This window comes from Sus scrofa, chromosome 6 (genome assembly GCF_000003025.6).
Source record: "Sus scrofa isolate TJ Tabasco breed Duroc chromosome 6, Sscrofa11.1, whole genome shotgun sequence".
NCBI lineage: Eukaryota > Metazoa > Chordata > Mammalia > Artiodactyla > Suidae > Sus > Sus scrofa.
The window spans coordinates 155,185,817-155,199,909 of NC_010448.4; the positions used below are offsets into that span (position 1 = coordinate 155,185,817).

Here is a 14,093-nt window from a genome sequence, read left to right on the forward strand (position 1 = left end):
AAACCTCTCCAGAGACTGAATTGGGTGCTACGTCAGCCTTGGACTCACCCCCACCATGGCACTCATTGTGCATCATACTTTTTCATTATACCATCTCTTGCCTGTGCCTTTTTCCTTCCATCTCCTCCATCAAACGTAATGTCCTCTAGAGTAGGGGCTAAATCTCCTCCTGGTATCCCGGGAATATGGCACAGTAGGTGCTGCCCCACCTCAGTGTGGGGCCTTGTGATACAGGGTAAGTATCGGGGTGACGCAGGACAGACCTTGGTGCATTCCAGCCCTTTTTGCAACTTACCAACTCTGCCGCTTTGGCCAAGCCCACGTGGCTGAGCCTGATTTTTTCACCCATCAATGGTGTGTCATGGTTCCTTCATTGTTAAAAAGTTATGAGGATTACTGATAATATACATTAAGTACCTGGGACACGGCAGGCACTTGGTAATTGATAGCTGCTATTATCCGATGTTCCATAAATGTTTGAGCCTTTACCCCTGCAATTCCTCAGGTACTTGAGAGCTAATCAGCCTGTTAAACACTTGATTAGGAATGTAACTTTCACTTTTTACAACTCGATTAATAAGGCAGTTATGACTCTCACATTGGATGTGGCTGGAATTACACTCCATAGCTAGCAAGTGGCTTAGCTGGGCTGAAAACCCAAGTTTGTCTGAATGCAAAGCCCAGGACAGACGTCCTCAACACTGCTCTTGCAGGGATTTGTACTTAATTCCAGGTAACGATGCACATAGTGAGTTAAAGTAAATGACAGCGGGAAATCATTTTCACACAGTCAACAGAATTCCCCTGAACGAACAGAATTGGGAGACTGCAATTGCATTCCTTGTATGGAGTTTCCATTCTCTGCTTGCAGTTTTTAGGTAAAGAGATAAGGAAACATTTAATCCATTTTCTCAATTAGGTTGTGGAATAGATTGTCATGGGCATTTTCAAGAGACGTGTTCAATGGGAGGTTGTCAAGTGCATTGATCAGCCGCGCCCCAGAAGTCTCATTGATTATCAGGTCTGTAAAGCACAAGGGCTGTTCTGTTCTTGTCTGATCCTTGGCGGACCCAAACTTCAGGATTTGAAGGGAGCTCATAGGACCTTCAAATCAGGGCCTTGCTTTCCTCTTCTATACAATGAGTCCTGCTGTTGAGGAAACTCAATTGAAGCCTGGATTCTGGGCCCTTTTACTGACACCACTGGGTTCCTTCCCCGACAGTGGCTTTTGGTTTTCTGGTCCTCCCTTCCCTTCTCTGCCACTTTTATCAGGTGTCTACTCCATAGAGTTTTATGGGCACAGAGTTTGAAAGACCTGTCTGAAAAGGCTCCTGTCCCTGAGATAGAGCAAGAAGACATTTGGCATCCGAGAGAACCAAGATAAAGTCCCACACATGATGTTTGCAGACACCTGGGGATCATTGAGTAGGGGGTCAGATTCTTCCTCATTTTCCATTGTGTGCAAACTTACTGACTCCTTGTGGTCTTTCTTTAGATGCTCTCCTGTTCACTCGGTTTGCTTCTGGGATTCCTAAAGGGGGACCTGGGGAAAAGATCTATTCATCTGTCAATTACTTATTCTTCATTCCTACTTTTTTTTTTTTATGGCCACACCCACAGCATATGGAAGTTCCCAGGCCAGTGATCGAATCCGAGCTGCAGCTGTGGCAATGCCAGATCCTTTAACCCCCTGCGCCTGGCCAGGGATCAAAGCTGTGCCTCCACAGTGACCAGAGCCCCTGCAGTCAGGTTCGTAACCCATTGTGCCACAGTGGGAACTCCCAGCCCTACTTCTTTAAGAAAAGAATCAACAGGCTAGACAAGGCATTGTGAGATCAGCAACTTGCGAAGGCTATCCAGTAAATGAAGCTTGGGCCGTGTGTTATGGGGATTAAATTAAACATTGCCTGGTTATCTCGCATCTGTAATTGAGATTTTAAAGCTTGAGGGGAACAGAAATGGGCAAACAGGAAAGGGACAAAACAGCTGCTTACAGTTCTTCTGCAGAATTGTGGGATGGGAGAGAGAAGGTATTGAGAGGAAATGGCATTTGGACTGAGTGTGAAAAGATGAACAGTGGACAGCTTGGTTTCTTCCGTGGGAATAAATCTGGATCATGCCTAGAAGGCTATAGGCTCTCAGGAGAGCAAGAAACGGGGACAGAGAAATGACACAGAGACACCCCTCTTACTTGCGCTTCAGTGGAAGCTTATGTAGGGACCTTAGCGACAGGATTGTCATTGTCACCCAGGACCAACATTAGAGGAAAATACATTGTCCTACGTGGCATGACTTCAGAGCCTTCATAGAACTGCATCCAAAAACCTTTGCCCATGTGTCCACAAACCTTGAAATCTCTCATAGTTCTGCCTTTTGGTTTAAGCCTTTGTTTGCACCTGGAAATTAAAGAGTTCTGGATGGGGAGTTCCCATCTTGGCTCAGTGGTTAGTGAATCCGACTAGGAACCATGAGGTTGCGGGTTCGATCCCTGGCCTTGCTCAATGGGTTAAGGATCCCGCGTTGAAGTGAGCTGTGGTGTAGGTTGCAGATGTAGCTCGGATCCCATTTTGCTGTGGCTCTGGTGTAGGCTGGCAGGTACAGCTCTGATTAGACCCCTGGCCTGGGAACCTCCATGTGCTGTGTGTTCGGCCCTAAAAAGAAAAAAAGACCAAAAAAAAAAAAAAAAAAAAAAAAAAAAGGTTCTGGATGGGAGTTGCTACTGTGGTTCAGCGGTAATGAACCCGACTAGTATCCATGAGGATGTGGGTTCGATCCCTGGCCTCACTCAGTGGGCGAAGGATCTGGTGTTGCTCTGAACTGTGATGTAGGTCAAAGATGCAGCTCATATCTGGCGTGGCTGTGGCTGTGGTGTAGGCTAGCAGCTGAAGCTCCGATTCGACCCCTAGCCTGGGAACTTCCATATGCCAAGGTGTGGCCCTAAAAAGTAATAATAATAATAATAATAAATAAATAAATAAAAATTTAAAAGTCCTGATGGCTGACACATTAAAACCTGAAATATTAATATTAGCAGCACAACTGTTTTAACCTTTAGAGCAAATAGCCGTAGGGACATAACAGAACTCAGGGTGGGAGTGAAAATTGTTATTCTACAAAATAAGGTCTGGATTAAAACTAGTTGAGAAAACGGAGTGAGAGGGTCTTGGTTGGGGGACTGGAAGGTGGGGTCCAGGAATAGGGGGACAAGGCACAGATCCCTTGATCGCCTGTGCTGTGCTCTCTCACCTAGGGCTGGCCTCCGCATTTCCAGCGTTTGTACACCGGCTTGTCCTTGGTGTCCTTCGAAGAGCAGACGTGGGGGTTTACAGGTGGGGAGAGGGCTGGATACTTGAGCCAGGATGTGAAGAGTGTGTATTAAGGTGGCTTGCGAGGTGGCTATTTTTTTCTTTTTCTTTCCTTTCCTCCCCTCTCAGCTAGGACAGAAAACAAAACAGAAACGAAAGGCTAACTCGCAAACACCGGGACTGGTTTGTGAAAATCGGCATGCTGCTGTCATCCTCTGGTGACAGATTCATACCCGAAGGGTCGGTGTTCACCATCTGTCCCTACGCATTTCTTGTTTAAACAGTACTTTTCCTCACTACCTGTGAAAACAAGCCATTGGGAAGTACTGCCAACTTAAAGGAAACCAAAACGTCGTACTGCAACCCCCCAAACCCCTGCAAACACACCTGCACCCCCGCACACACCCACACGCACCTCCTCCCCACACACAAGGCAGGGAGAAAAACATTTCAATTTAATAGCTAATCGTGGTCTCAAGTGCACAAAAATGTTTCCAGTATGTTTTTGTTTGTTTTTTGATTTCTATAGCCATACCTGCGGCATATAGAAATTCCCAGGTTAGGGTGGAATCAGAGCTACAGCTGCCAGCCTGGCCTACACCACAGTCACAGCAACGCCAGATCTGAGCCTGTCTGTGACCTACACCACAGCCCATGGCAAAGCTCGATCCTTAAACCACTGAGCAAGGCCAGAGATCGAACCCCCAACCTCATATTAGTTGGGTTCCTTACCAGTGAGCCACGACAGGAACTCCCCGAAAGATGTATTTTTTTAAGAGGATTTCACTTTTTCCTCCCTGGCTTTTTAAGCAGGTAGGATTGAGGATTTGAGGTGATTTATTTGGATGATTTCAGTTATAAAACTGGAGGGGAAAATTGGTTCATACTGAATAAGCCACTTTTCCTAAAAGGCAGCTAAAGGCCCAAGAATGAACCTGAAATGGCGACTAACTCTGTCATTGGCATCACAGACAGATACACACTTTGGATCTGACACGTTGTCCTAGGGTCATGTTAGGAGTGCAGGAGGCAGGAGGAAGTGGAAACGAAACCGACTTCTCCCCAGTGGTTGTTCCTCCCCAGCTCTGCTCCCCTCAGGGTCATTAAATGGCTCCAGGTACAAGGGGTGGGATGTAGCCCTTTGTGGGTTTCCCCAGGCACTGACATGTTTCGCAGATTTGCTGCTTTAGGCCTTGATCCACCATCCACGCAGCTGCTGCTGCTCTGGAACCTCTTTTAAATAAAAGCAGCAGGGGTCTCTTTGAGGGCCACAGCCTGGAAGAGCAGCCCCACATCATTAAACAGGGAGCCCAGGCCTCGCTTCTCATCCGCCCTCATCCCCAGTGTCCTTGGGCTGCTTGGGGTCTGAATATGGAATTTCAGGATTTCTAAATAAGGTTGAACTCGGATGACACTCTCCTCTTCAAATTAAAAAAAAAAAATTCATTCCTTTTCTATTACAAGAAACCTGAGTAAACTGCTTTTAGTTAAAGGAAACCTTTAAACTATTGAATTTTGTGCCTATTTATCAGCGAGCTTTTAATCTCTAGGAAGTGGAGAGAAGGTGGGAGCTGCTTTCCTTTTTTTTTTTTTTTTTTTTTTTTTTTTTGCATCTAATAGGTTCCACACCCTATGAGAGGTGCCTTAGGTATGTAATTGTATATCTTTGTTATGTTTTCAGTTTTTTATTATGTGACGTGATAAAGATGCATTGAAAACACAGAAAAATGAACAATATATACATGGACAGCCTATGAATGATTATAAAATGAATGCCTATAAAGCACATGCTCACTTTGAGACTTATAGCTGGCACCCCAGAATTGTCCCATGTCCCTTCTAATCCTAGTCACCTCCTGGCCTCCTGCAGAAACCGTGCTGTCTTTTGTGACACTTCATTCCTTGCTTTTCTTCTTAGTTTATCCGTAAATAAGTGAGTCCATAGAGAGTTTCTCCTTACTAGAGTTTGAATTGCATGTAAATGGAAGCACCCAATGTGTATTCTGTGGGATTACCTCTTCCTGTACACCTTTATGATTCATCCCTATTGTTGCATGTAATAAAATAATTTTTAGCGTATTTGTTTTCATTCCTCTATAGTAATCCATTGTGTGAATATACCCCAACTTTAAAAAAATCCATTCTAAAACATCTGGGCTTGAAGCATTTAGAAAAGCACTAGTATCATTTTTTAAAACATAGATCCTGATATACATCAGCTTGCATTTAGATGGAATGAGACTATTGGGTCAGGCGATGCATGCATGTTTAGATTTAAATAAGGTATGGGTACTTCCGGCTTAATTATACATGACCAAATTTCTCCAGATGGATGATTTCAGGTTCCAGGGCCCAGTAGCTCTGAGTTCATGTTGGTCTGTGCCCTTATCCACACTTAGTCCTTCCAGAGTTTTAAATATTTTTCACCCACGATCATATGCATTCCTATAATACTCTTCTAAGGCAGAGCTCCACTTTACAAATGAGAAAACTATATTCTCAATTTTTGAAAAAGATGCCATACAATACATAAAACTGTAGGAAACACAAAAAAGGACTGAATCCCCAACTGAAGAGTCAAGAAGGTCACACACCTCAAGTTTATTTTGTACCTATATTGTGATTTTAGGGAAACATGTCATTTGCAACACTCCAATATCTAACATATCTTGTATTTTATTGCTTTGGAAGTGAACAGCTGTTATTTAAAAAAAAAAAAAAACATTCATGGAATGACGACATGCACTTTGGTCAGGATAGGAAAATCCACAGCAAAAAAAAAACAAAACTAAAAAAAATTGGAGTTTCCATTGTAGCTCAGCAGTTATGAAACCGACTAGTGTCCAGGCGAAAGCAGGTTGGATCCCTGGCCTCGCTCGGTGGGTTAAGAATCCGTCACTCCTGTGAGCTGTAATGTAGATCACAGACGTGGCTCAGATCCTCCCTTGCTGGGGCTGTGGCATCGGCGGGCAGCTGTAGCTCCAGTCGGACCCCTACCCTGGGAGCTTCCATGTGCCGAGGGTGCGACCCTAATAAGCTAAAATAAAATAATTTAAAAAAATAGAAACTAAAAAAACAAAAGCAATGATGAAGATACTCCCTCCTCCTGTCTTTTGTGGAATGCCGATTCTGGACTAGATACCGGACACAGCCATTTCCTTACGTTGTTCCCCTTGCATTTCTCCGTGAGTGTGTGCTTCAGTGTGCTTGAGTGATGAGAGAGAAGCAAAGACACTTTAGTTGGCCTGAGTCTCAGGAACTTTGATCGTTATGACTCAAAGTCCTGGATGTCTCCTGCCCAGGCCCTGAAGTTATAAATGGACTTTGTGGACAAAGCTCACCTTAGGGAGACAACCCCCCTTTTCTCATCCTAGGTCCGTGACCTTGTCACTTGTACCTGTTTGCCCTGCAAGTCTCCTGTCTTCAAGATAGGAGGTCCCTACCTTGCAAGGTAAGCTCTCTTGCAAATCTTTGCCGGAATTACACTGGACATCTTGGCACTCAATCCCTCCCGCTGTTAGTGGAGCAGAACGAATAGTCACAGTATTGTAGATTTTCCTACCACTTGCCAAGGAAATGATAGACAGTTCTTAACTGAGATTCAGATTATGGTGGAGGGTTTTGTGTTTACTATAGAAGGACACACCTCTGTAACACTGGTTAATCCTGAAACTAAAATGCCAGACATGCAAGAGGAGCCAAGAATACCTCTCCCCCAACTTCGTCCTTTTGTGCTTGACCCTCACAACCCTCCCAGGAGGTGGATCTTGCCACAGCCACATTCTAGATGGGGAAACTGTTCTTGAGGAAAGTTAAGTCTCTGGTCTCAAATCATAGAGCTACTGTGTGACAGAGTCTGCATTTGAATCCGAGACCATCCATATTGCTTTTAACTGCTGTGCTGTAAGGCTTCAAATAAGGTGGATAAATTCAAGGAGGAAAATGCAGCCTATTCAGAGTATCACCTTGGAAGCCGGCTTTTCTGCAAAGGAACCTTCTTTCCTGGGGCTGTCATTATGCTAGGTTTTGCACTGAGTGTCCAGTATTTGATACTCTCTGCGTTGTCCAGTGCCACGGACAAGAATTCTATTAGCAGAGAGCAAGCAGCAGCAGCAGCGTCTGGAATTTGGTGGACTGCAGTCGTTCTGAGCAATTCTCCAGGCTGGGCCATTTTCATGCAGTGTCGGGGCCTTACTATTTCAGCACAGATATGCCATGTAAATGGTTAATGTTTTCCTCGTGTTCACCAAAGAGCTAAATACAAAGGCTTTAGTTGTCATTTGGAAGTAATTTTTTGTGGTGATATAAATACGACGCTATTTGAAGTGGGTTGAATTAGAAAACTCATGAATAAATGCTTTGACATAATCAGAATTATATAGCAAGGAATTGACCTACTTTGCAGCAAGACTCCCCCAGAGTTTCTTAGCTAATAGTACATTAACCCAACAGAGAAATCTTCCTGCTAATAGCACTTAGCAGAGAAGATTGGAATCTGCAGTGGGTTAGGTAATCCGAAAAAATCATTTAAACTCTGGAATCATTTAAAAACATGATTCATGCTTTCCTTTACATTTTATTTCAGCTGAAGATATATAATAAATGTACATCAATTTATTGACCTTTTGATGGCAGTATAAGGACTTTCTTTTCGAGTACATTTTTACTGATTGGAAGCCCGTGTATTCTTCTAGGAAAACCCATGCCTGTTAAACCTCTCTTCTATAATTACCAGTTTTGGTTTCTTCAAAGTGGGGTGAGGATTTAAAAACACTTGCAAAGTAACCAGAATGGAGAATCCTTCTGGATCTGTGTGCTTTTTCACTTAGTTTTTTTACACTTCTTTTAACGACCTGCTCTTTTTGATTATGTCCAATTATTGAGCTTCATTTTCATAGACATAATAACTCCCTTTCTTTTTGTATTCATCTCTCACTGATATATGTAATATTTAATAAGTATGTACTTATAATAACAAGTGCAACTCTTATAAACAGCTATGGGAACAAATGCATGGGATTCTTGATAAACAACTAACTCCCGACAGAACTGGACAGAAATCAAGTAACCTACCTAATTTTACTGTTCCGAATGAAGCCGGCGTCAGGTAGCGAGAAGGATCAATCTGGTACATTGGTTAGCTTAAGAGATTTTCTCCTGTACTTGTCCTAGAGTGACTGTAGCTGTGGCTATGGCTATGGCGTAGGCTGGCAGCTGCAGCTCAGATTTCAACCCCTAGCCCAGGAACTGCCATGTGCCGCAGGTACGGTCCTTAAATAAAAGCAAAAAAAAAAAAAAAAAAAAAAATATCCGTGTGTATGTAGTAGGATCTCAGAAAACTGTACCTTCAATTTTTTTCTCACTCCCATCAATTCATCACTATAATTTTATTGGGTGGTTGCCATTGGTTTAAATCTTTCTTTTGTTGTTTTTGGGGTTTTTTTTTGGAGGGGGCTACACCTGCAGCACATGGAAGTTCCCAGGCTAGGGGTCGAATTGGAGCTGTAGCTGCCAGCAACTCAGGATCCTCTGAGCGGCATTTGTGAAGCAACGCTGGATTCTTAACCCACTGGGTGAGGCCAGGGATCGAACACCATGTCCTCATGGATATTAGTTGGGTTTGTTACCGCTGAACCAAGATGGGAACTCCCATTGGTATAAATCTTTAGTTTTTCTTCCAGACTTTAAGCCTGCTGAGGATTAAAGACATGTCAGTCTTTGCTTTCTCTCTATTATATTGCTTAGTAGGCCTTCTGAAAATGTTTTAATTTTTGCAGTTGGACAGGAATGGAGATAATTCTTCTGGAAGGGCAAGAGAATTCTGGCCAAGAGGCCTGTGTCTGAGATGGGGATATTATGAGCACATACCTTGGAGGTAGCATATGGACAGATGATGGAGATGCCGTTACAGATGCCAAGTCTAAAAGGCTGGTGACGTGATCCTGATGGGACCAAAAGTCCCAAGTCAGTCTGATTTTCTCAAGCACCCTTCTGGGTGCCACTATGTACAAGGTAGTATTCCAGGTGTACAGTATTTTATCTCACGTTGATGCCACAGTGCAAGGCACAGAATGGGCTTTAAACAGTAGGTTGGGATTAACAGATACACACTACTATCTATAAAACGGATAACCAACAAGGACCTACCATACATCCACAGGAAACTATATTCAATATTTTTAGTAACTTTTAAGGGAAAAGAATCTGAACAAAAGTTTTATATATATAAACTGAATCACTTTGCTGTATTCCTGAAACTAAACATCGTAAGTGAACTATATTTAAAAAAAAAAAAGACCCAATATGTATGTTTCCCTTCATTGTCCTTTTATTCCGCACGACAATCTAGCATGACATGCATTATTTAGTCCCTTCTTACAGATGAGAAAACTGAGGCTTCAAGAGGTACAGATAAGACCACAGAGCTTGGTGGCTTGTTTCAGTTGAGCCTTCTGCTGGCTGAGATCATTTTACAAATTTCTTATAGAGAGTTTTGCTAGCAGATAAGAGGGTGCTTGCAAAAGGAAACAAACATGATTCCAGTTCTTAAGGGCAGTGACCACATCCTACTCATTTTTATTTTTTTTTGTCTTTTTAGGGCCGTACCCACTGCATGTGGAGGTTCCCAGGCTAGGGGTCAAATCAGAGCTGCACCTACCAGCCTACACCATAGCCACAGCAACACAGGATCCAAGCCGCATCTGCAACCTACACCACAACTCAGGGCAACACAGGATCCTTAACCCACTGAGTGAGGCCAGGGATTGAACCTGTGTCCTCATGGATGCTAGTCAGATTCATTTCCGCTGAGCCATGATGGGAACTCCTCCATATCTCACTCATTTTTAGATCTGGGTCTATAAAACAAATTCGAGATATAATTTGGCAATTCCATGAAATTCCAGACTTTCAAATCAGGCAGGAGCCTCACAGCCTTCTGCATGGACCAAACATACTGCAGTTCTTCCTTCCTGGTGGGAGGGGGAGGGGAGACCACATAGATCTCCAGTTATTGGCAACTCTATTAATAAGAATCAAATCCTCTTTATGTAAACCGTGTCTAAACAGTAAAATGTTGCCTGGGCCCTGTGCCAAGTACCAGAGAAAAGAAATGAAATGGCCTTTAAGAAGTGTTGAGAGCAAGCCCCTTTCTGCTTTCGCGTGCTCTAATTTGAGAAAGCTCTTTAGTGCCAGCCACACAATGCGATCCTCTCTCTCAGTTGCTTCTCTCTCTGGCACTTAGCCTCTCCACCTGGTGGCTGTTTCTGGCTTTAATAACCCTAAGATCTGCTATCCACACTGTTCAGGGGCTAAGTGGCTGGTGGCAAGGGCCGCGTGCCTCTGATCACTGTACCTGTAACATACAGCTCTGGTTTTCTGATGTTGGGGCTCATTATGAAGGACCAGCTTTGGGACTGGTCATCAGTGGCCGCCGAGGTAAGCAAATGTTTTACTGTAGTCGGAGGTTATATAGCAGAAGAGGCATGGACTAGGCCATCAAGTTCAGGTTCAAATGTCAGCTCCATTCTTCCAGTCTATGCACTTGGGCCAAATCAGTTCACCTTACTGAGCCTCAACTTCCTCATCTGTAGAAAGGCAAGCGTTATGTCTTTTTTTTTTTTTTTTTTTTTTTTTTTTTTTTTTTTTTTTTTTACTGTCCCATGGCATTATTTTATTTTTTTTTATTTTTATTTTTTTTTTGTTTTCCCACTGTACAGCAAGGAGGTCAGGTTATCCTTACATGTATACATTACAATTACATTTTTTCCCCCAGCCTTTCTTCTGTTGCAACATGAGTATCTAGACATAGTTCTCAATGCTATTCAGCAGGATCTCCTTGTAAATCTATTCTAAGTTGTGTCTGATAAGCCCAAGCTCCCAATCCCGCCCACTCCCTCCCCCTCCCATCAGGCAGCCACAAGTCTCTTCTCCAAGTCCATGATTTTCTTTTCTGAGGAGATGTTCATTTGTGCTGGATATTAGATTCCAGTTATAAGTGATATCATATGGTATTTGTCTTTGTCTTTCTGGCTCATTTCACTCAGTATGAGATTCTCTAGTTCCATCCATGTTGCTGCAAATGGCATTATGTCATTCTTTTTTATGGCTGAGTAGTATTCCATTGCGTATATATACCACCTCTTCCGAATCCAATCATCTGTTGATGGACATTTGGGTTGTTTCCATGTCCTGGCTATTGTGAATAGTGCTGCAATGAACATGCGGGTGTATGTGTCTCTTTTAAGTAGAGTTTTGTCCGGATAGATCCATGGCATTATTTTAAAGATTAAAGGAGCAAACAGGGATAAAGTACCTATGTTATAGATTGACTTGTATCCTCCCCCGCTTCCCCAGTTTTCATGTGTTGAAGTCCTACGTGGTAGCACCTCAGATGTGACCTTATTACTTGGAAATAGGGTTGTTGCTGTTGTGATAAATTAGCATGGGTCTTAATCCAGTATGACTGTAGCCTCACAAAAAGGGGAGGGCGTGCCTAGAAACAGACATGCGGGGAGAATGCTGTGCGAAGATGATGGCAGAGATTGGGGCGATGCATCTACAAACCAAGAAACCCCAAAGATGGCCCACAAAGTTAGGCAAGAGGCAGGAAACAGACTCCCTCACAGCTCTCAGATAGAACCAACCCTGCTGACACCTTGAACGTGGACTTATAGCCTCCAGAACTGCAAGACTATTAATTTCTGTTGTTGAACGCCGCTCAGTTTGTAGTCATTTGTTAGAGCCCTAGGACACAGAGGCACATCTGTGGGTCAGTTTTAGTTCTTTGCCTTTCTTCCCTCTGCCCTTCCTCCTCCTGTGGCCTCCTTTAAGTCTATCCACAGAAAGGGGGAGGGAGTGGGATGGACGGTGAGTTTGGGGTTAGCGGATGCAAAGTATTGCATTTGAAGTGGGTAAGCAATGAGATCCTCTGTTTAGCACAGGGAACTATATCCAGGCCCCTGTGATGGAACACGGTGGAGGATAATGTGAGAAAAAGAATATATGGATATGAATGTAGGAATGACTGGGTCACTTTGTGACCCAGAAATTAACAGAACATTGTGAATAAACTATAATAAAATGTTTAAGAAGAAGTAATAGTAAACAAATTAGTAAATAAATCCACATAAATGTGCTAGAGGACCTACTATGAAGACATTCACCTGGGTGTACGGCCCGTGGCATCTCTGATCTTTCAGAGAGCACAGAGAAGAGACAGCCTCTTTCCTTCGATAGGTGCCATGCATTTTTTTTAACTCTCTGCATAGCACGTGCAGTCTGCCCGGGCACATGCTTTCTGCTACAGAAGATGTGACAGTAAGAACAGCCTCATGACGCCCACCTGAAAAGGAACAGCAGATACCAACCTGTCGCTGTTTTTGGCATCTTGACACAACATTTTTCAAGGTATCTCAGAGAGCTGGGCAAAGAGCGATTCTTCCAGGCCTCCTGTTTCTCCACTAGCAGGAGAGGATGTCCACAGGTGTCTGAAGACCACAGGAGGTAACAAGGAGACGACTTTCCTGAAAACATGCTGGGCGGTCTGTACCTTAGGGAGTGAGTTCAGCCACCTCACTTTGCCATCCATATTAATTGAGCAATTTTAAATTTAAAAGGGGGTTCCTTCTGGGTTCATAGGTTCAAGGCCAGGTCCCCAGTGCTTCACCGGCCATTTCTTTGATATTGGCCCTCTTTGGTGCAGCTTTGCTCTCCAGTCTGATGCCAGGGGGAAACTTCTGCCTGCCTAGACGACAGCAACCCTGTTGCCATTCCCAGCAGCTTTATTATAAAGATGTTCAGACTTGGGAACCAGCAGCACTGATCCACAGATTCAGAGGAGTGTTTTCCAGCTGCAAAACCAAATAATCTTCTCTTTTCTCCTGAGCCTCATTGAACCCTTTGCCTTGATCTGAGAACCTAGGATCTCTGCTCCTTCAAGTTTTCCAGGAGGCAGAGAGGGAGCAGGGCCCCCCAGCCGCAGAGTGAGCCACCTGCAGGCTGCAAAATTCCAGCAGAGAGAGGAGTTTTGAAGTATCAAAAGCTCCACCCCTGTGGGTGGTCTCCACACAGTGATAGAGAGCAGAGTGGCCAACCCGTGACCTCTCTGAAACTCACATCTAGCCCAGCCCTGTGAGGAGCAGAGCCAGCCCTTTTGTTTTCTTAGACATTGCAGGGCTACAAAGAAGATGAGGTGTGTATAGATTTAGGAGAGAACGGGGACATTTGGAGCTATCTCAGAGGGCATTGGAGCCTGACTCAGAGATGTGCGTTCCAATCCTGCACCTGCCAACTTATAAGGTAGGAAAATTTTTCTTTCTTTTTTTCTCTTTTTTGGGTTTTACCCACAGCATATGGAGGTTCCCAGACTAGGGATCGAATCAGAGCTGTAGCCACTGCCCTACACCCCAGCCACAGCAACGTCAGATTCAAGCCGTGTTTGTAACTCACACCACGGCTCACAGCAATGCCGGATCCTTAACCCACTGAGCAGGGCCAGGGATCACACCTGTGTCCTCATGGATCCTAGTCAGATTTGTTTCTGCTGATCCAGAACGAGAACTCCATAGGCAGGAAAGTTTTTCAGAGCCCCTGCACCTGCCAGCATCTCAGTCTCTTTGTAAAATAGGTTCATAATAAGTACCTGACAGGTCTGTGGCCAGGCTTGTGTGCAGTAGTGTATGCGACTATGCCTTGCACTTGTGTGCACATCTGTCAGCCTGTTTTCTCTCTCCTGCGTCTATTATCTGTCCCATGTATTAAATGATTACTATATGTCAGAGCACTTTG

At 43.9% G+C, this 14,093-nt stretch overlaps 1 protein-coding gene across 34 annotated transcripts in view; it reads left to right on the forward strand.

The window, feature by feature from the left end:
• Window positions 1–14,093, forward strand: part of DAB1 (DAB1, reelin adaptor protein) — a 1,217,809-nt gene that overhangs the window by 1,029,222 nt on the left and 174,494 nt on the right. Inside the window, exon 1 of one of the 34 annotated variants that reach the window (XM_021093162.1) lies at window positions 12,293–13,604. The gene's annotated coding sequence lies outside the window, so the exon portion shown is untranslated. 34 annotated transcript variants of the gene reach the window in all.